Genomic DNA, 22,358 nt, shown 5'->3' with positions numbered 1-22,358 from the left:
CCCCAGGACGGACAGGCGATTTACCAGAACTCTTAGAGAAGAATTAACTTATCTAAATCTACAACTACATATATAAAAGTCCAGCAGACGAGCTTCATCCAGCCGTGGTTGTGGGGACAGTCAAAGGCGCGAGTCGAGCCGGAGACAGGAACCACAGCCAGGTGTAGGAGCAGGAGCAAAGGCGAGGTAAACGGTCAGGAACTGGAGCACGGATGAGCCAACTGGAGTCTGGAAGCACTCCCACTCCCCAGGAGGGGAGAGGAAAAGAGGGACAATACATGAATCGCACTGCACCAAACAGAGGCATGGAGAACTAAATGATAAATTATGATCACACATGTTTGTGTGGCTGATCCAACAAACATCAGTTTTAACCTAAGAATGTCTGTGCAGGATAAACATCTTCTTAGACTTTTAGGCGTCAACAGTCTGATCTCCCAAAAATGCATTTAAGAAAACACGAGCAAAAAACGGCAGAGCAGGTCGACCAATAATCGAAGGGTCGATCCCCGCTCCCCCCATTTAACTGTCGTTGTGTCCTTGGGCAAGACACTTCACCCTTCCTGCCTCCAGTGTGGCTCCACTGGTGTGTGGATGTGTATGAATGTCTCTGTGATGGTCAGAGCGGCCGTAGGCGCACACTGGCAGCCACGCCTCTGTCAGTCTGCCCCAGGGCAGCTGTGGATACATCTGTAGCTTACAATCCCCAAGTATGAATGAGGATTGAATGAATAATGGACAAATTGTAAGCGCCTTGATGGTCCAGATAAATCTAATCCATTATTCTTATTCTTATTATTGTTGAAACATGCAAACATTTTGTCTTTATAGAAGATCTGGAGGTTTGCAGCAGGAATGGTTGAAGAGGAAACGTCTGCAACATCAAAGGTCGGCACAAACCCACACAAGAGAAAAAACGCAGTCCTAGAGTTTTTTTTGCAAATTTTCATTTACAGGAAATGAACACAAAGGGAACATAAAAAAGCATTTGTTTTGAAAACTGAAGTCACATAGAGAGATGGCTGCAGGAGGAACAAGGTCGTGTTTAATATGTATATGAAAAATGGCTTTGGAGCAAATTCTGCTTTGTTTACAAAATTGCTGCCCTTTCACACAAAGGGCAACACATTGACTTCCAGATTGAAACTCATTTAAAAACAATTGTAATTGGGTGCAGTTCACCAACTAACCACTACAGGATTACACAAGCAAACCAGACCTTAGTTCAGGGCTGTCCAAGCTTTTTGCAAAGAGGGCCAGATTTGGTGAGGTGAAAACAATGCCAATAAGGCCAATCATTCAGCCTGTATTCTTTCGACTGTTACCATCAGGAGATGAAAATCTGAAGCTCTTATTTTGTAGCTATGACACAGCAAAAGGTTTGTACTTGAGAGGAAAAACAAATCTTCACATTCTTGGAAAGAATTTGACTTTAAAATAACCTGTTTTCATTTTTATTTTGTATTTTGAAAACACACCAAAATGTGACATCACGGCTTAGGTTTTGTCTGAGGGATGTTAGGATGGTCTCTGCAGCCTCCTCCTTTTGTGTGTCTGTATAAACATGAAAGCATTAGAAGATGATGGACATGGCGATTGATGCCAGTTAAGATTTCTACAGCTCCAGTAGATTTGTGCACAAATCTTTTTTTCCAGGTATACTATTCCCCATTAGATAGGTTTTTTTGATCCATCACCTGAAAGCCGGTGGTTGTTAAATAAAAAAAAAAAAAAAACTTTCAAATCAGTGGTGTCATAGGAAGCTCCAGTTCTCCCACATGAGTTCAAATAGCTGATTAACATCTAGATGATGGCAAAGTTCTCTGTAATTTAAAAACCCAGCACCTATTTGATCCACTCGGAGATTTCTTTAGTATCTTAAGATATTTTTGTCCGGATTAAGTGCCCCCACCCTCCCGAATCCACTTTACTGAAACAGACAGGATGCACAGCTATAAGTGCATTTATCTTAATTATTTTTTAATGGTATGGAGCCATGGTGCGATCGGAGTCTCAGAGGAGCCCACAGGAAGATGCATTAATGCCCCCCTGCATCCAAGCAGCTGCCCACCCATATGAAACGGAGAGGGGGTAGGACAAGAAGAGACCTTTCATTTATTCCTAAGAAGTAAAGTTTCAGCATTTTTATGAAATGATTGTATTGTTTTTGGATAATCATTTTCTGCTTTCAGATTAGACAAAAACGTTCACCTATAGTTTGGAAAGAGAGAGTTTTCTTTTTGGACTTCATTGTTGGACCCCCAAGATTAAAGACTATAAAAGTGAGTACCATGTCTTTACAAACATAAAATTATGTAAAAGCTTCACCGTTTTCATTTCTGGCAACTAACAAAAACACAAAAACATAATAACGGATTCAAAGAAAGGACAGTCAGCTTGATGACCTTATGTTCCCTCGCCTCATCATCTATAATGTATCAGGGGCACATCTGGTAATCAGAGCTGTCCTGCTGATAGATTTACCAGACAGACTCTGATCATCGTTCACTTTGGCAAAAGTTGTTTTCCTCGAAAAGGTGACACTCTTTGTTGTCTTAATTTTTTTTGTGCAAAGCAGACATCTATTTTATTTATTTGAATATTTATACATTAATAATTTCATATATAAATATTAATAGGTACTTTCAAATTTCTAGAAAGGGAGTGGGAAGATTTTATACAATTGTTCCTCTGATGCCACCTCCACCTTTGTTAGGTTTTACTTAATTTTTTTATTGCCATAACCCAATTCTTAACTTCTATTTAGTAATTTATACTTTACCAGGCCAAGTGCAGATTATTTTGTTATTATTGGTATTATCAACTGAGATCAATAATTGACAGATTTTAATAAATCTTTCAGCAAAAAAATCTCAGTCTTTGTATGCCTAATCTTAACACTGATAACGATACATAGAAATGAACAGTCAATGACAGGAATCAAATATTTGATATTTCTGTGTCAATGACCTTTGAAATTAATTCATACTGTAGCAGAAACACTGTATGCCAGGATTTATGCTCTTTTTCCACTCATGAAATGGATTTAAAGATCAATGAAAGTCTGCTTTGATACACATGAAACTACAGCATACATTTAAACCAGAAAAAGCATCATAAACGGGCGAACATTTTAATGTTGTTTGGAGAACGAAAGGTAATTACTCTAATAAGAAATTGATTTTATTTCTGCTCGACTAAATTTGAGTGTAAAGTTCTATTCTTTAAACACTTTGATTTATGTTACCATATGCATGATTTAGTGTCAGTTTAAAGCTGTAAATACGGTGTATTGTTTTGCTGAACAGTTGCATAGTAACAATGGAATTCTGCAACGATGTAAAACACTAAATGTTACGTATTTGTTCATTTACTCGGTTGATATTCAAATTAAACCACTGCATTTTTGCATTTTTCTGTCATCTTAAAGGTTAGTTTTCAATATACTTCATTAATCTAAAAGTTTTTTTCTTTTACAAATATGCGGCTTTTTGGCTGAGTAAACAGAGAATCAGAGGTATTTAGTTTGCATAGTAATCCGGCTCCAGCCCAAGTGCAGCATGTGGAAGCTGTAAACTCACAAAAATTGATGTGATGATAACAGGAATCAGCTGAACATCCGTCATCTTTCACGTCTGTTAAAAGAATGCTGCTCCAGGTGGAGGTGTTAGATTGGATCAGCTCTGGCGTCTTGATTTTCATCCATAGCAGAACCTCCTGGCAGGTCGGATCATGACAAACTTCACAGAAAAAAAGAAATAATAACAGTGAGTTCTCAACTCCATTTTTTGTCTTCTTTTTTATTATTTGTGGCCTCAAATACTTTCTTTTGTTGGAGCAAAAGTTTGACTCTTTTAAATCAGATCAACATGTTTTTTTTCATCTCCAACCATCTTTACAAATGGGGAGTCCAGAGATGAGGACTTGGATTTGAGACTCAAACTAGAGTCACACTTCAGTTTCACATAAAGAGACTTGAGATTTTGGGACTGGAAAACTATCTTTTTTTCTATTTTTTTGGTTCCAACTCATCTCTGTCGGGTCTAAAAATAAAAGTTCCCTTAATAAATAATTTGCACTCAGGATGTAAAAACATAATATTGCCCGTTTCTGTGTCCACAAGCTTTTAAAAGAGGTTTAAGAACAACTTGTAAATTTGAAACATTAATTTATAATAAGCTGCGTTTCCATTTCACACATGCGCACAACTTAATCAAAATTCTAGAAATGTAGAAAAAACACAATTTCACAATTACACTGTTTCCATTAAATCATAATTATGCGAATAAACACAAACCAACTCACTCAAGTCATTCAGAAACATGGCAACGGATGTGAGCAAAGATTTACAGCAGACACATTCAACTTTCTGCCACGACACAAGTGCTCATTATCTATCCAAGGATGTGTCTTGCTCAGGTCATGGAGCGGGAGCGGCTACGGATGATGCGATTTTGGGAAACCAGCAATTCTGAATGACACACTCAACTTGCCTCCTTTGGCCCAGTGCCTGCTCCTGTGCAGTGTCCAAGGCAACCAGTTCCTACTAAGAAGCGCATTGCCATCCAGTTGTTGGTTATGTGACTAATTTAATTCAAATTTCCATTGCAGTTTTGCGAAATGTTTATTTTGATACGCCTCGAAAACCACCTTCTCCAAGTGCAAGATTCTTGTTCGATAAACTTCTTTTTTTTTTTTTCTTTTTCTTTTTTTCGTATACTTTATTTATCCCTCAATGGGGAAATTCTTCTCCGCATTTGACCCATCCCCTGGGGGAGCGGTGAGCTGCAACTGAACTGCGCTCGGGAGGCGGTAGCGTTAAGGGCCTTGCCTAAGGACCCTCACTGAGTGATGTTAACTGCTGGACACCTTTCACTTGAACAGGACTAATGAGCTCCTTGCGCAGTGCACAGGCTGGGTTGGAAAAAAAAGTGCATGAACATTTTTAACTTACAAGCTCACCAGGTGGTCCAAGATCTTAAAATTTTGTGCAGGCCACCTGTACAGATTTGCCCATTTTTCTTCCACTGGATGTAATCAGGCAGTTTTGACTAAGAGCTTGAGTAAATACCTTAGATCCATGTCACACAAATCAAGCTAAGATAAATTATTATTATTCTCCATTATATGGGCTAATCTGCCGACATGGAGCATATTGAAAATTATTCTGATTGGTACAAACGATCACATGATTCCACAATTTGGAAGGCAAAGCGTTGACAAAAAAAGCCACTACTTTTTAAATATCATCATATATCAATCAAAGTCAAAACAACCCATAAAATCCATTAGGATCTCTGTATCCTAATCTGAAAATTGTCAACATGGCACTCCATTTTGGTAAACAAAGAAAAGTGGAGGTCTGGATTATCACTGATGTTGCAAACACCCCCATCTGAGGCAATACATCCTTAAAAGTCCCCTAAACCCAGAAAAATTACAGGTTGCAAGACAGGATTCTCATGCAATTGTGTTTATCTGACTTTTTGTTGTGTTAAAGATGCTTTACTTTGCCCTGTTTGTTTTACTTGAGGGGTGGAAATGACATTAAGATGCCCACTCCCAAATCCTCACACAAAAAATTCAGTTGCACAAATGATCACTGCTCACAGATGGAAGCGATATTAAAAGAAAAAGGCAGACCGAATAAATGGCAACCACAAACTTCCACTCTATCCAAGGAACTGCTGACCTTGCTCCCACACGATCTCACTGATCCTGGATTCATGAAAACCCCGCCACTCACCATAAATTTCCCCCACCAGAACCCCCGAAGGGCTCAGGCTTCACATATCAAACAGCTTCCAAACAACAGAGAGGCAAGAAAAACCACAACAATGGCAGGAACCCCGAAAAACAGGCTCATTTTACAGCAAACAACTGAAGGCTAATCATTGCATCTTAAAACCCCAAAGTTAGTCAGACCAGTTTTTTCCCCCTCAAAGCTGGTTAACAAAGATGTTATGCATTAAAGGGATTTAATTTATCCCTTTGGGGTTTGAAAAATTGCCTCCAACAACACATTCAGACTTGACAAAGCTCCGGTTTTATCTGTGCTCATCTTGTAAACAGAAAATTTTCCCCTTATTTATCCAAAACAGCCCCATGCCGGCTCTGTGGCAAAAACAGCTGCCAGACAAAAGAGGAACAATTTGGCAGCGTGTCCTGCTTTGCTTGATACCTTTGTAACAGAAAACGTCAGACAGCGGTTCTGAGGTTGGTGGGTGGTCTGAGAAGAAATCTTCATCTCTCCTTAATCTGCAGATTTGCTCTCATTTGGTGTCTCTTGACCAGAGAGCGAAAAGGAGGGCACAAAGGGAGAAGAAAGAGGAGCTTTGCTGCTTTCATAAGCACTGGTTTAAAGGGAAGGAGTAGAAATTCCTGTCTGGTTTCTGAGAGTCTGCTAACGCTCAATCAAAACACACATCACTGATTGATGGAGCAGCAACAGGTGCTGGTTCCTCCTGCTTTAACATTCAAAATGGGATCTGTTAGAGAAGTAAATATTTGTCAGGTCAGGGGACAAATGTGGTTTGTTGTTTTTGTGGGTTTCTTCCCACTTACAGGTCTTTTTTTTTCACAAAAGGTGACAGAAAACATGATTTTTCCACAAAACAGACCCACTTTGATAAAAACTATGTTCTTGTAGCAATTTTCTGATGACATTTATAAAGAAAATTAAGCTTTGAATTGCATTTCTGGCAAGCGCTTTCTTCAAATTTTTGTGAATCAGGACCAGACAATTTTTTTTTAAAAATTTGTGACGTACAAAATACCCTGGGCGAGCTACAAGCTCCCTGCTCCGCTCCATTCTGATTCCTCCACATCTATTTGTCAACAAATAGATCCATCTACATCTTCGTTTTTCTCATCTGAGTTTGCATCTGGCTCAAAACTGTACGGCTGGATAGCTCCAATATTAATCGCCATTTTTGTTTCACCACAAATGTTGGGTTGGGGGTGTGAGGGGCTGCATAGCCAATACTCTGTGCCAAAGTCCCACAACTCTGAAGTAAATTTCTAATGAACTCCTGTTGTTCTGCGGAAACTAATCCCTAGAAAACAACAGTTTATCTATTCGCTTAGGCTAAAAACGGCATAATCGTAATTGAAAGACCCACTGGGAATGCTTTTAAAATGGATCAAACGATAATTGGAGTGGGTCTCTAGGAAAGTTGCATTGATGGAAGATCAGTCGTTTCTTCATATGTTATGTGACCATAATTAATACTGGCATCCAAGATAGATTTGTAGTCAGTATGAGGACAGACCAGACCCTAAATACCTAAACACCCAGGTATTTAGATTTGTGAATTCTTTTTTTTGCCAGATTGTGAGGGCTCATGGGAAATGGTTTTATAGCGAAAGAAGCTGACGAGAAACTAGAAACATTTAACAGAAGTGCTCAGAAACTAAAACCAAACAAAGAGCAGGTCCAACAATCAATGGAACTGACTTCTAGAAGAAACGAGGAGCATAAATGTGAAAATTTCTGGTCAAAGGACCAAGAAATTGAAGCAGAAGTGGACTGTAGTATACGGGCTATGAAGGACACACCTGACACGGTCGGGGTGTGGCCGCGGGGCGTTGCATAAGCAACTATAAATTGACCTCATTCTATTCAAGGAGCTTGGTCCCATCAGACACCCACTGCTGCAGGGGCGAGGTGTTCAGGAGGCAGCACTGCGTAAAAGACAGACACAAAGGCTATTCTGTCCTATGGTGTTAACAAATGGAATCAAGCCCGTGACGTTTTTGACAGCGCAAAGAGTGGCTTTCACTCTGGAAGAATCCAGAGGATTTTCTTGATAAAACACCTTTTGGAGTGTTTGGACAACACCGAAAGTCACAGTTCTTTTGTTTTGCTTTTTGAAGAAAGTTTTGACTTCATTATTGATTCACATAAATTATTGAATTAAGCTTCTATCTGTGAGCCTTTTTAAAAAAAAATTGCATATGAAATGCTATAAAGGAAGATCATGTCAAATAAATAAATGCCTATTTAAGAAAGAGACATTGCATATTCTTATTTGTCTCTTTTCGGCGAATCAGCTTCCATCTGACTCTGTCTTCTGCATCCTCTCCTCTAACTCCAGCAACCTTCATGTCTTCATTCTCTGCATCCATGAACCTCCTCTTTGGTCTTCCTCTAGACCTCTTGCCTGATAGCTCTAGACTCAACATCATTCTACCAATATAAGGATGCTATATAAGGAAATACATTTAAAATATATGGCAATGAAAATGGCTTATTTATTGGAAATCGGATGTAACTACACCAGATTTTAGCCACAAGCTAATTTCCATCCGCAGTCCGCTGGCAGGTTGATGTTATTGAAGAAATAAAATAGATTTGAAGAAGATGAAACGACGCATGAGAATATAAAACAATACATAAAAGACAATATACAAAATACTGATAAAAATGCAATGTAAAACTACACCAAAAATTTTAAAAGCAGTGTCTGTTCAGAAATGTTCTGATTTCTGGTCACACTACAGTTTCAATTGTTTTTTTAAGGATGACAAAACTTGTACTTTCTCTTATTTAAATAGGTACACTGTTCCAGAAAGTAGATGTAAGACGGAACACTTTGTGAGAAAAACCTTCGTCACAGTCACCTCTGACAGTAGCTCGAGTTACTCTGGAAGAGCTCCTAGAAGATTTCTGTTTAATAAAGTCATTTAATGGTGGAGGGGCCAAAACATGAAGGACCTTATTCACCAGACAAAGACAGGCTGTCGGAGCCAAAATGGCTCGAATTGATCTGTTGTGTAACCGAGATACTTTAAAAGTAGAATCAATCTCAATGGAAGGAGGTTTTCATGAAGAAACTTTCAAAGTTAAGAAAACCTGAGGGGAGACGGAAAGATTAAAAACGACATAAATCAATAACAATAAGATTGTATTGTGCGGAGCTCAGCAGTGAGGATGTCCACCCTGGAGGAGCAAGACTGTTCCTCCATGAGCAATATGTCCAGATCAATCCAAGATGGAGCAAGGAAAGCAAGATTCCAGATCACTGTGAGACCACTCTGACTGTTTTCTTTGTTTTTGTCTGACTCAGGAACAAAATCCCACAGTTGTAGAAATAAGGCTGTGATGAAAACATCTATTTTTAAAAAATTTGAATAGGAAAAAATAGATTATAATAGGTTTATTATAATAGGTTGAGGAAATACAGTTTTTATGATCCATTAGTAGCCTGAGGCAAAGGCTTTTTTGACTCCCTTTCTTTTATTTTGAAATTTATCAAGCAAGTAAAACAAATTTATGTTTAAAAACTGATATTGACGTTCATATTATTTAATCAAAAAAGTGTTTGCCTATCTACACACTATGAAAAATGTAAAAAATAAAAATAAAAAAGTTAATCCAGAACAGTGTTTATGCACCGTTTGCTCTGCACTCTTTAAAGTTTACTCTTGAAGGTCTCATCCTCGTTCCTCAGAGCTCTAAATTAATGGGCTGTTTGACGAGAACTCTATGGAACAGCCAAATAACCTAATGCATGTGAGGCTGAGCGGATTTTTATTGATCACAGCAATCTCCCAGCTGCTTTAGAAGCAGCCTGGACTTTACATCATAAACATATTGCTGTAATACAAAGTAATCAACGTGATTAATTCTCAGCTGGGAAAACCTTGGCTGTGAACTGCTGGAAAAATGCAGAGTCGACCGTTCTGTGCTGTCGCACGCTCACACGGTGCAGGCCAGCCGGTCTGATGCAGAGTTGAGGATTTCCAAATATTGGAATCCAAGATGTCTATGTCAATATGACATGCAAAAGGTCAAACCTTTATTTTGATGATCTAAAGGGCTTAAGGTTTTCTTTTAGGTGTGATATTAAAGATATGCTAGACATCAGTGACCTTGACCTGAAAATGTCACGAACTGACTGCAATACAGGAATTAATCTTAATTGGATAAACATTTTAAGTTTATTTATAGAATGTAAAACATTTTTCATTGTTATAAAAAAAAAATCTGGGGCATATATGCTCTTTCAAAGTAACATTTTATCTCATGAAATTCATTCATTCATTAATCTTCCGTTTTGTCCCTTTCGGGGTCACAGGGCTGCTGGAGCCTATCCCGGCCACTTATGGGCAAAGGCAGGGGACACCCTGGACAGGTCGCCAGGCTTTCGTAGGGTCACACTCACACCTATGGACAATTTAGAGTGACCAATTAACCTATGAAGCATGTTTTTTTTTTCGGACAGTGGGAGGAAGCCGGAATCCCCGGAGAAAACCCACGCATGCACGGGGAGAACATGCAAACTCCACACAGAAAGGTCCCCCATCGATGTTTTTGCTTCAGGTCCCCCAGCCAGGACTTTAACCTGGGTCCTCTTGCTATAAGGCAAGAGCGCTAACCACTGTGCAGGCTATCTCGTGAAATTTCAACCATTTTTCCGTTTTATAGTATGATAGGAGCCATATAGATTCAACAAGGTTATAGGACTGTTGTGAGTTTGAGCCCAGACACACTGGTCTATAGGAAGTTGTTCATCTTTAAGTGCCCATGGATTTCTGGCCTTATGTGGGGTTTTAGATTTGGCACGATGATTCTGTCTGGGATACTTGTAAAGTTTACCTGATTGGCTGTTTGAAAATCCAAGATGGTGGCCGTCTTGAAGCCTGGCCACTAAAATTGCCTTCCAAAGTTATATTTTTCATAGAACTACATCTACTTGGTTGATTTGATAAAACTCTTCGACCAGAGTGAGGGCTTTAATTGTTGCTAATTTTTCATTTGGCAGAATTAATGGTCAAAAAGAATGTAGATAATTTGGCTCCTCAAATTCAAATTATGCAAATATTATGGTTTTTCATCTGTAATTCAACTTTTACAGAAATTTTAAAATGAATTTTTTCTGTTTTTTGCCATTTTTATTGTAATTAACCAACCTAACTTTACATTTTTACCCAGAATGTACTTTTTTCTTCTTTTTTTCAGCCCGATTTGTTTTTCTTTTATTGGTTGGACTGCAGAGACAGAAGGTTGGAATTTTGCCTTGATTAGGTTTTCATTTAGACACCAACAGACTCTCAGACACTCGATGACTGATTTGAATTATAATCAGTTCTGTTTGTCAGCACACTTCCCACAACATCATTTATCCTCTTGTAGTTCCCACCCAAAAAGCAGAAATAAAGATAACATTCTAGCTATTAACTAAGAGATGTTTGTTGTAGAAACATTTTGACCAAAGTTCATACATTTTTTTTAATGCTGTGTACTAATTTTTAACATTTTAAAAATATTTCTCATGTACATTTTTATATTTTGACAATTATTTTACTAATAATTTTGAGTAAAACTACTTTTTTTAATGTGTCATATGTGTACTTTATGTAAAAGAGCAAATGTTTTTGTGAGTCATAGATAAATACAATACAAAATCTGTCTGTAATCATTACATTTCAATAGTCCTCTGACTGGGATGAATCAGTTTCTCATTGTGTTTCCTTAATGAAGTCTGTCTGCAGTGGGTTTCACTTTTAACAAAGTCCAAGATCAATTTTAAAGTGATTATGCCCACAGTGGATATTACAGTTAATGGCCCTCCATGAACAACACAAGTGCTCTCTTTGTGGCTCATGTTCCACTCCAACTGCACGCGCCCGTTAGACAACGGTGAATAATAGTAATGCTGATGCATAAAAATGTGGAGGAGCAAACACTCTCCCTCCCCTCTTTTCTCTGGGGGTGTGGTTGGGAGACTGCTGATGAAAAATGGAGCGAGGTTTGACTCTGCATAAAATAAGGGCTCATTTGAAACAGAAATTTGTTTATGAAAAAGGATAAAAGAAGCTATTGTGAAACCAGAGCTCCTTTGGAATTAGTTTTTTGAAAATGGTTATTTCAAGTGATCAAAACAACAAAAAGACAAACAAAGGAAATATATAATAGATAAATCAAACTTAGGATAATTAGTCACGAAAGTAATTACAAAAAATTAAAATGTTGAAGGTAACAGATGAAGAAACACACTTTTATGTTAATTTTCATACATGTCTATCACTCAGCAATACAAATCTGAATATCTCTCCCCCGCTGTACTGAATGGACTCCTTTTAGTGTCTCTAGAAGACATTTTGTGGCCTTTTAATTATGCCAAATGGGAAGGGGTGGGAATTGCAGTTTTTGGTGGATTTAAAAAATAATTGGAGATGACAATTTTTAAAAAAATCTCGTAGTCAGGAGTATATGTATATGTATCAACAGAAGGTTTTATAAAAGAGTTAAAGCACGGATGTGAATATGATGTTTCTTAGCATCTTTTGCTTGCTTGCCTGCTTTATTTAGGAAATGGGTCCGCAACCTTTAACAATAAAAAAAGCCAGCAAGAGCCAAAAAGTACCACTTTATATAATATTGTTACCATTATGCCATTTATTCATAAAATGGGGCTTTAAAATATTTATAAAAACTGTATTATAACAGTTGTATTTTTCTAAATGTATTAACTTTATTTACTTGTTACTTTTGACAGCAGCACATCCTTTTAAAATAAAACACGTGCTGTGTCAAATACTATCCTCCTGCTGCAGCAAATTTACCAGAAATAAAAATGCAAACAAAGTCAAACAGGCTGTTTATGACTTTAGTGCTCCTTCCTTTTATTATCAAACATTTACATGACAACATTGGTGTGGAATCAGTTTTTTTTTACACGTAAATGCAATAAAATGGTTTCAGAACTTTGCTCTGAACACTAGACACTGTTATGAAGCAGAAGACAAGATCATTTATGATTATTCTAATATTAATATATACCATAATTTTACTCAATTATTTGACATGTAAAACATCAAAAATATATATAAAACCCAAATTTTTAAGCAAAGCTATCATTTTTTTTAATAGTTTGCAATTTTCGTCAATTTGTGGAGAAAAATATTTCACCCAATTTTTGGGTTGCTTTGGGGTCCCTAATATAATATCAATTGTAAACTTGATCACCCCTCACACCCCCAACCAGAAATTCGTTTGTTGCTTCAAGGCAACACTGTGAGACGAGGGTAGTAAAAAGACCAAATAATCATCAATTGTATTATATTTGAATTTTACAATACAAGAAACAAAGAAACTGCAAATAAACTGTTCAGGACACATGAAAACAACAAAATATTTCCAAAAACATGTATTTCTTAATTTCTTAAGGATTCATCTTCTTCAATGGTGTGGAATTTCAATAAGCAGATGTGATCAGAGCTTAAAAACAAATGAGCAAATTGTATTTTCTCCTCATAAAAAAGAAAAGTATAATAGAAATGATTGCTATAGGACCAGTATGCATTCACACACACACAATTACTGTTCCAACTGATCCCTCATTGAACCCTGAGCTCACAAGTTTCCCTCAAACCTGATTCGTGAATCCATTTCTCCACCTCCTCATTGTCATTTTCTGAAACTTTGCAGTCCTCACTTTCTGAGGGAATCTCCCTAAATGAAAGTTCCCCAAGTCTCCTTCCATAAAAGGGTTTTCATGTCCATTTCTTATGATGGTGAATAGATTGTTTATTAAAACAATGATTGTGATCATATACATGCTTCCAAATGCATATCTTCACATACACATGCTAATGCATTATGTTACCTAAAACACATTGTGTAACTGCACAGTGTTGCATTGAACGGAGTGTTTTACTGTATAAATGTTTTTTTTTAAGTAGAAAAACTATCAACAATACTTCTTCACATCCTAATACACATTCACATATTTTTAAAATTACATGTACATCAATATAAACATGTAAAAAAGCTGTTTTTTTCTTTGCTTATTATGATGAAGTCTCTCTTCTGGCACAGCTTACAGAAAAGGACCCCTTCCAACCATAGTTAAAGTCACACATCATTCTATTGGAAAGTAATATGACTTTTTTGGGGGGGAAAAAAGTTATTTTCATTTAAATGGCCAATGTAGAAACATGAAAATCTGGTTTGTTGCCTTGAGGCAATGTAAGCAGTAGAGGATTTAGAGAGTGTGCTTAGAATTTCATTAATGCCTGAATAAAACTGTTTTTAAAAAACGCTTCGTATTCCATGGCGATAGGAAACAAGTTTTTAATTAACAATTTTTTTATTTGCAGAAACTTCTTTGAGGATGTAATGTAAAGAGAATAATAGAATCACCAAATCATCTTTTACACAGCCTCCCGTTTCTGTGTCTCAACAACACACAATGTGGTGAATTATTATCAGGCTCCTCCATCATTCAGCTTTTGTCTGAGTGGATGACAGGCTCACTCCTCTGTCCTGCCTCCCCTGTACTGTTTTCCTATTCTTTTCCTCCTCTTTGTCTCACCTCATAGTGATTCTTTTCTACCATGACAATGATTTTTTTTCTCCTCTTCTTTTGGGATGTGAGGGGTCAGTCATTGTCCCTGAAGCGCGCCCCCCCCCCCCCCCCAATTAATCTCTTTTCTTTTCACTCACAATTTCCGCGCTGCACACAGCCATGTATGTTCTGCATCGGTGTGTCTCTTTTTACTGTCCTTTAGTGGAAGGACAAAAAACCTCACAAGTCTGCAAAAATGTGCACGCAGGCCTGCGTCCTCCGGAGGGTTTGAGGCAAGTCCTTTCACAGGCTTCTGCCTTCAAAGTAATTGGTGTAGGACTCAACTGAAATATGGTGTGAAAATGGAGAAAGCGTGTGAATCAAACAGCTCTTCGTGAGGGTTTTCAGCCACACACACACAAAGATGTATGCAGGGAATTTTTTTTTTTTACCTCATATAAATTCAGCTCGTCCAGTTTGTGGCAGTCAGACAAAAGGTCTTTGTGAGTTTTCAGTAATCCAAGCTTTGGTGGTCATCTCACTTAATTGGAAATGTGGGACTGTTTGTGGTCCTGAGAGAAAAGCGTGCGTTAAAAAAATGAGGGGCGAGTTGTGGGAAAGGCATGGAATCCAGATGAGAAAAAAAGATAGAAAAATGCATAATGCTAAGTATTTATATTAAATTCATCCTTTTCATCCATTTTTTATACCCGCTTATATTACACAAAGTCATAGTGCTGCTGGAGCCTATATTAAAGCAATTGAAATGAGCAAATCTTCAGGTCAGCAAATCAAAGGTTCCCTTGGTTAAGCCAGAACATGTCCAGGTCTGTCTGAAGTTCTTCAGAGACGATGTGGATGATCCAGAGGAGGATTGGGAGAAAGATGAGAACTCTTTGACATAAACACCACCTGCCCTGTTTGGAGGAGGAAAAATGCTGAGTTGCAACCCTCAAACACCATCTCCACTGTGAACCAGGGGGGTGGAAACATCATGCTTTGACTCTCCTTTTCTGTAAAGGAGACAGGATCTCAACAAAGAATCTGTAGATGGAGTTTAAAGTCTGTGGAAAGAACAACAATTTACTGCAAAGTTGGAAAATGTTGTTAGATTTACACGACTAGCAAAGCGAGTAAAAAAAAAACCCGGATCAACACCAAAAAGAAGATGGATCAATCGCAAGATCCAAGCTGAGACAAGTGGTTGGTAAAAACTCTGATCCTTCTGATTCCCACTCACAACGGTTTCTTCTGTTTGTATTTCTCAAGTTCTCCCAGTGGCAGAGCTACAACATTTTAAATGGGAGATTGGCAGAAGACTTTGGAAGGGTGGCAAATGAGAACAGTAGAGTGGAAGGCCATTACAAATGACAGGATTAAAAAGAAAAATACCGGTAAGTAAAATATGCTATTTGAGAGGGTTGAGATTTTCTTTGAAAGTATTTCTTTTATTTTTGCAATGCTTAAAGACACTTGTACAGATAATAAGAACAATACTGACTCAAATTTTGCCCCTTTGCTTCCCTGCTGCTCCGCCCCTAGGTTCTCCAAAGAATTGTAGTATATAGGTAAATTATGACTTTACTATGCCCAAATGATTTGTTTCTTCTTTTTTTTTTTGTTTGAAAATGTCAGTAACTTCTCTCGTAAAGATTCTGCTGACATGGTGTTTGTTCAACAGATGATGTTCTGCAACGACAAAAGCTGATTTGGGTTTGGCCTATAAAGAAAACAATACAAACTAAAAATCACGAGTCCTTCAGGAGTCATGAAACAGTTTTTGGCCGTCTGCAGTTTTATTTACTCTCACTCTCCCCTTTTATGGTCAGTCATGCTAACCAGCTTGACTTCCTGCTTTCAGACTGGCAGGGGGAAATGAAATGAGATCAGTGAGTGAGCAGTTTCCTGTCTGAGTGATGCATGTACAGGTGACAGCTACGTCTGAAACTAAATTGGCTGTTTTTTAGACCTTAAAGCAGAACGATGTGGCTACGTTAAGGTCATCAAGCTCATCTCCTGTTTAGCTTTTCTGTCAAATGTAGCAGTGTCCATTGTGGCAGCTTTCTTCATCCAGGTCTCTGCCAAGATAATCCCTCTGGAAATCGTGTGGCTTCCTTTGATACTCTTTTAAAAAGCATCCAAGTGCTGAATTATTTTAAAGCACAAAATATTTAATATTTTTGCCCAGCCTTTACCTTTTTTTTTTTATTCCTGACAAAACATACTGTTGAGGACACATTTATTTAATTTGATCTCGGTGTTGACTGTGAGTTGGAATGAAGAGAATGCACACATGAAGGCTATAAAGTTTGCCATGGCAACAGCTTTGAAGCCCAGAATAAACTAACACTCTGTTTAAAGGAGGCATGATGTGACATGTGCACTCCGACAGCCCTGAAACCAAAGCGGGGGAACCACGTGTGATCATGAACTCATGGGTTTGCGCATAGCTGTGCTGCACGTCCGTCAGTCAGGCCCTGAAGGCAACACCTGGGAAGAGATGCGTCAGGCGCGTTTGACAGCCGCAGCTGTCTTAGAAACACGTCCTGCAGTTTCAGCGTAACAGCTGTTTCACAATGACCACATTCTTTTATTTTACTGTCAGGACAAAAGAACAACAAATCCAAGATGAAACTCTAACATGTAGCTGAATCATCAATGTGTAACAATGCTTTTCATGACACAGCACTCCTGATCTTAAGGTTAAAGGAGAAGGTGGTGGAGATAAGAGTGCTTTCATAGAGCCTGAGGTTTAAGGTGAGGGTAAATCACAGAGGCTGAATACAAAGGTGTAATGTCGATGAAGACTCTCATTCATCCAGGTTGATTCCATCATAGTAGTAGGTTTAGGGGCTGTCATCTGCACTTAGAAGACGTTTCACCTCTTATCCAAAAGGCTTTGTCAATTCGGAAGTAGCTGGTAAAAGAACTGGTATATATGCTCTCATGGGGGAGGAGTCAGACCTGAATTTGGATGGTGTTGTCAACTTAACCTACATGGTTTCGGGTCGTTAAGAGTCCTTTGTCCTCAGCTGAGGCTTGGGGAGCCAGTGACTCCCTCCCCAAACTGGTCACCTCTTTCAGCTGTTAACGACACAGGTGGAACTGGTTTGGTCTGTTTGGGTTTCCGAACACTGCTGTAGATGGACGGAAGAATAAACCTGAGACCACCATTCTTATTTTATTATTATTAAGGTTTATCCTTCTTCACAAAGATGGCTTTTTTCACTCCTCGCTCAAACCATCCTTTCTCTCTGGCTAGAATTCTGTCTACAATGGTGTAATGATTCAGCAGTATCACCACACTGGTTATGAGGACCCAAATGCAGGAAAAACAGAAGCTCATTTTCAAAACGAGAATTAAAAAACCTTCTGGAAGGTGGTCCTGGAGGACCAATGCTTGAGACAGATTTTTTACCAGAAATGTACAGCTCTTGATGAACTTCAGCTCCAACAGAAAAAGGAAAGTTATCTCAAATGTGACAAAGCTAAGACATGAATAACTTTCAGGGAGCATGAGCAACCATCCATCCATTCATCTTCTATTATTCCTGTTCAGAGTCTCAGAGATGCTGCACCCTACCCAGCTACTAATGGGCAACAGTGGGTGGATGGTTTCCAGTCCATCACAGGACTTCACAGAGAATAAATGAAATATCAAGTGCAAAGACCACTCAGTGATCCCATAGTGAGAAATTTTATCCACATTTCTTTCTCCATTAACTGTTGCAGAGTAAACCCACCCCCATTTCCCATCATCCATTTGTGTACACCTGCTCCTGCTAGCTTACAGCCGCCTACAACCACAACTTAACATTACCGGTCCAACAAATATGACAAGCAAAATTGGAGCCGGATGCCAGCTCAGACGAGGACTACAAAGACAAACATGTATAGTTGTCTTAAAGTACATGGATCTATTTGTCTGCAAGTGGATGCATTTTAAAAGGAGCTTGTTGGCAGCCTGTATCACTTGAAGCTTCTGCGTCACACTTACAAGCTTTTTCCAACTGCATTTTTTCGTCTGCTCCTGATTTACATCAATTTGAATGACAAAATACTCAGAAGTGCAATTTTGAGCTTAATTTTCTTTCTATATGTCCTTCATCAACAGAAAGATGCGAGAAGAAGATGTTAAAAACACCAAAAACACCATTTTCATTGGTGTTAGTCTTTAAAACTTTTTTTTAAATCAGCAGCATTATATTTGATGGATAAATATTTTTAATTTCTTTGATTGAAGTTCATGCTTTTACGGTTGTTTCTTAAACTCTGTTAATTAGTTGAGTTAGTCAATTAGTGCAAAAAATAATTTGTTTCTGAAAAAGTGTGGAAACTATCTTTTTTTTGGTTTTGTTTTGTTTTAAGGTACATTTTATGGAAGTATTTTTGAATTTGAGAGCATCCAGGTTCATTATCAGGTGAGATCAGCTGCTGGTGACGGCACATTTCAGTAGGTTAGCTCATCAAGACGGTGAAAAAAACATGCAGGATATCCCTCACACTATATTCCAGTATTTGACAGCTTTTTTCCAGGCTAGACTCACTTTGTCTTGAATTATTAACACCTTGGATAGTTGAAAAATGTCAGAAGACTCCATATCACCATTTACAGATAAAAGTAGAAGGATTAGGTGTTCAGATCATCACAGCTCGGCTTCTCACAGATCTGAAATGACCTCTGTAGAGGACGAGGGGGGCGCACTTTCCCTGTCATGAGGAGATAACGGTCTCCCAGTGATTAAAATTAAACAGTGTTGCTAAGGAACAGCAGCCTACTGACTCGAACACACTCAGGATATTTCTGTATTTTTCTTTATCCAGTGGCAAGCAAGGCCACTGCAAAGGCTGTTTTATTTTTCTTTCAGTCAACCTCACTTCCTAACATTTTTATCCACTTCCTGTCAACCAAATAGAGCCATGGATCTCAGTTTCAGAGCCTCTTGGTATGTTCAGCTTTTATGTGATCTGCATGACAGCCTTGACCTACTCCATGTTTTTCTCCTTTAAGCGGATGTTTCATGCTCTAAATCGAGTGTGGGGGGGCAGCACAAGGGTCGAGGAAGTGCAGAGTTGTTTTGACAGATGTGCAAAGACACCGGGTTACACATTAGCGTCTTCCCTGGGACTGACGGAAGAAAAATAGATGCAAGGTGATGCCACTAAAATCAACACTCTATTTACCCCTCCATCATATTTAGAACCACTTAGTCTTTGAGTTTTTTCGTGCTTTGACCTGCCTCTCTGTGAAGGCTTTTACTTTTGCAATCTGATTCTCATCTATGCTGTGAATGCAGCCGTTCTATAGAGAGCAGCCTTGAGAACGAAGCTGCCCTCACCCCCCCCCAGGGGAAACTCTGGAATAGATTGTGTCATGAGTGTGGGGAAGAGCTGATTCAGCTTTCTAGACTAGCTTGTCCCCCTCTGCACCACACTGCAACCCCCTTTTCCAACGTTTTTTCTTATCATCTCTTCCTGTTTTCCCCAAAACCCCTTTTCCAGGCTATCAGTCTGGGCAGATAAAAAAAAGGGACTGTAACAGTCTTGTAGAGAGGGAGGGGACCATGTGAGTGACAATGGAAACGCCAGCACTGAAGGATGTGCTATTAGCGTCAATTGAAAATGAAAATAAAAGCATCCTTGCTTTTTGTTTTATTTTAACCTCAAACCAAACTGGGCAGGAAATTCCTCCAAAGTCATCCTATTGTTAAACTAATTTACATCTGGTCATCTTTTACTCAATTGTAAAGGCATTTTCAGTGGTCTTTTAATTCTAAATGTGCAGTTTTTGGCAACCAAATAACCAATCAAATAACCTGCATCTTTTTCTAGGACATAGTTTCTGCAGAGCAGTAATAGTCATTTTTCGTTCGATTTCCCAAGATCCTTTTTTTACACTCTCTCCCTCTAGCTTACAGCCCTCACAATCCCAAATTAACATTAGCTTTGCAGGAAAGATGGTGAACAATATTGTGACTGTCCAGCCGTACGGTTTTGAGCCAGAGATCAGCTCAGACGAGGAAAACAAACACTTACATGCTTTTATTTTTCTGCAAGTGGATGCATCAGAATGGAGCGGAGCAAGAAGTTTTTTTAGGCTGCTCCTGAATCACCGCAATTTGATTAAAGAAATACTTGGAAATACCATTTTAATATTAATTTTCTTAATATATATCCTTCAGCATGGGAAAAATGAACATGTTAAAAACATTAAAAACAGGATTTTTGTAGTAGTGGGTCTTTAAATAAACAAAAAAATCTACCAATTCTACCAAAAGATTCCTAAAATAAGAATTCTTTTTTAAAAGATTTTTTTACCACTAAGATATGTTTTCTTTAGCTGAGTTTGTTTTGCTATTAAAAAACTTTTTTGATGGGATTAATTTTCTTGCACGACTGAAATTCTTTCTTTAAACAAGAGTCTTTTACTCGTTTTTCCCAGACTTCTGCTCTGAATCTTGAGACTGTGTCTTCATATCTCCTTTTGACAAACCAATAGAGCACGAAGCCTGTCCCACAGCTCCACTGCAGTGTGGCTTTTAGAGGAAATTCATCATTTCCCTTCTTGTTCCGTGCGGCGGATCACGGGGGCTCTTTGAGGAAGTGTTTTACGGTGCAGAATTAATGGAGTGGGCTTAAAGTGTGAAGCACTCATCTCACAGTTTCACTTTACAACCCCAACTGAATGGAAAAGTACCGATTTATTCTGAGATTGCATGCAGAGGGACTGATGCATGCACACACGAACACGCCGGACACCTGCAGGGTGTAAATCAGTTACTTGGGGGCACAGTTTTGCCCCTCTTTGGCAGCTGGGGGTGGAGAAAAGGAAAATGAGGAGAGGGGTTTGCAGCTTTTCTGATGTCCGAGGAGTCTGGTTTCACCAAAAACCCTACAGACACACGATCACAGAGGGAGCGTTGGCGATGCTGCTGTTTGAATTACACAAGTGTGTGTTTTCACTGAAACAGACGGAGCTAACTGCTGTCATCCTCGTCTGGAAGAAGGAGCCGCTCCTCTGATAACATCTACGTTGGAGCCGCATAGTTCAGGGCCATGCCACGCTTTTCTTCTTATGTTTTAATACTGTGTCCAATGAGAAGCAGATCATTCAACCCCTTTTTCAAATGTTTTTAAACACCAGGGCTGTTGCAGCCTTCTTTGTACACCAGACAATCCCATTTTATCGTTTCTATTTGGCCTCAGTGAGTTTGCTCAATAGTCAAAAGGGGGAAAACAACCCCAACATTAATTGTTTACCATTTGTGAACAATCAGCCCGCATTTGCCCTTCAAAATCATGCATGGAAAAGCATGTGTGGCCCCGCTCGGTATCTCCAAACATGTCTGGACGGTTCTCAGAGAAGTCAGTTGTGTCTTGTGGTTGACAGAGCTTTTTTTCTGCAGTTCATGGACTATCAACACAAAGTCCAAAGGGTTTACAGCCTCAAGCCCATCCACCCTCACCAACGAGCAGCACTGGCCTCAGCGTGGGAAAGCCTCTCTGGAATGCCTTTAAAAAAGACACATGGCAAGCTCACACAAACAAGTTTCCTCCTCTGCAGGTAAAGCAGATAACACAGGGAACGGTGTGTTTCTGCTGTCATGAGCTTTCGTCTGTCCACTGGATTTCTGGGAAATTAGGTATTTTTGGGAGCATTATGGTGTTTAAGGCATTCATCAATGAGCAAACGAGAACACGCTGCAAGAAACACACGCTGTAATCAGAACCAATTATCTGAAAAGGAGCATTCCTTCTCGGCACTACAACCACTCAAGTCAAGCTTGATTAATCTCAATGACTGAGGGAGGATGTGGAATTAGCGGGTATGCAAAAAAACAAAAAAGAAGGAAAGTCCTTGACTTTAAAATATGCAGATTACACCACGGCGATGTTTTGTTTAACTTGTAACATTTTTTTTTGGGTAGTAATCATAAAGTCATTAACACTGTTTGTGTCAGTCAAAAGGCATTCCTCACAGCGACTTCCCAGTGAATTCCCCTGCTTCGGTTTGAACACTTCTCACTTTTCGCTTACAGAAAACACTGGAAGTTTTTTTCCCAC

At 38.8% G+C, this 22,358-nt stretch overlaps 1 long non-coding RNA gene across 2 annotated transcripts in view; it reads left to right on the top strand.

Annotated features, from left to right (window-relative positions):
- LOC105355213 (uncharacterized) overlaps positions 1-21,839 on the top strand; it is a 57,056-nt gene extending 35,217 nt beyond the window's left edge. The window contains exons 2-5 of one of the 2 annotated variants that reach the window (XR_013659244.1): positions 832-888; positions 2,193-2,282; positions 15,564-15,688; positions 21,701-21,839. This is a non-coding gene — a long non-coding RNA (uncharacterized LOC105355213). Of the gene's footprint in view, positions 1-831; positions 889-1,958; positions 2,092-2,192; positions 2,283-15,563; positions 15,689-21,700 lie in introns of those variants that run through there. The other variant, XR_013659243.1, reaches the window with a different exon arrangement.
- The last annotated feature ends 519 nt before the right edge of the window (positions 21,840-22,358 follow it).

Source organism: Oryzias latipes, chromosome 12 (genome assembly GCF_053564925.1).
Source record: "Oryzias latipes strain Hd-rR chromosome 12, Olatipes_Hd-rR_3.1".
NCBI classification, from domain to species: domain Eukaryota; kingdom Metazoa; phylum Chordata; class Actinopteri; order Beloniformes; family Adrianichthyidae; genus Oryzias; species Oryzias latipes.
This window is presented reverse-complemented; position numbering and strand designations above follow the sequence as displayed.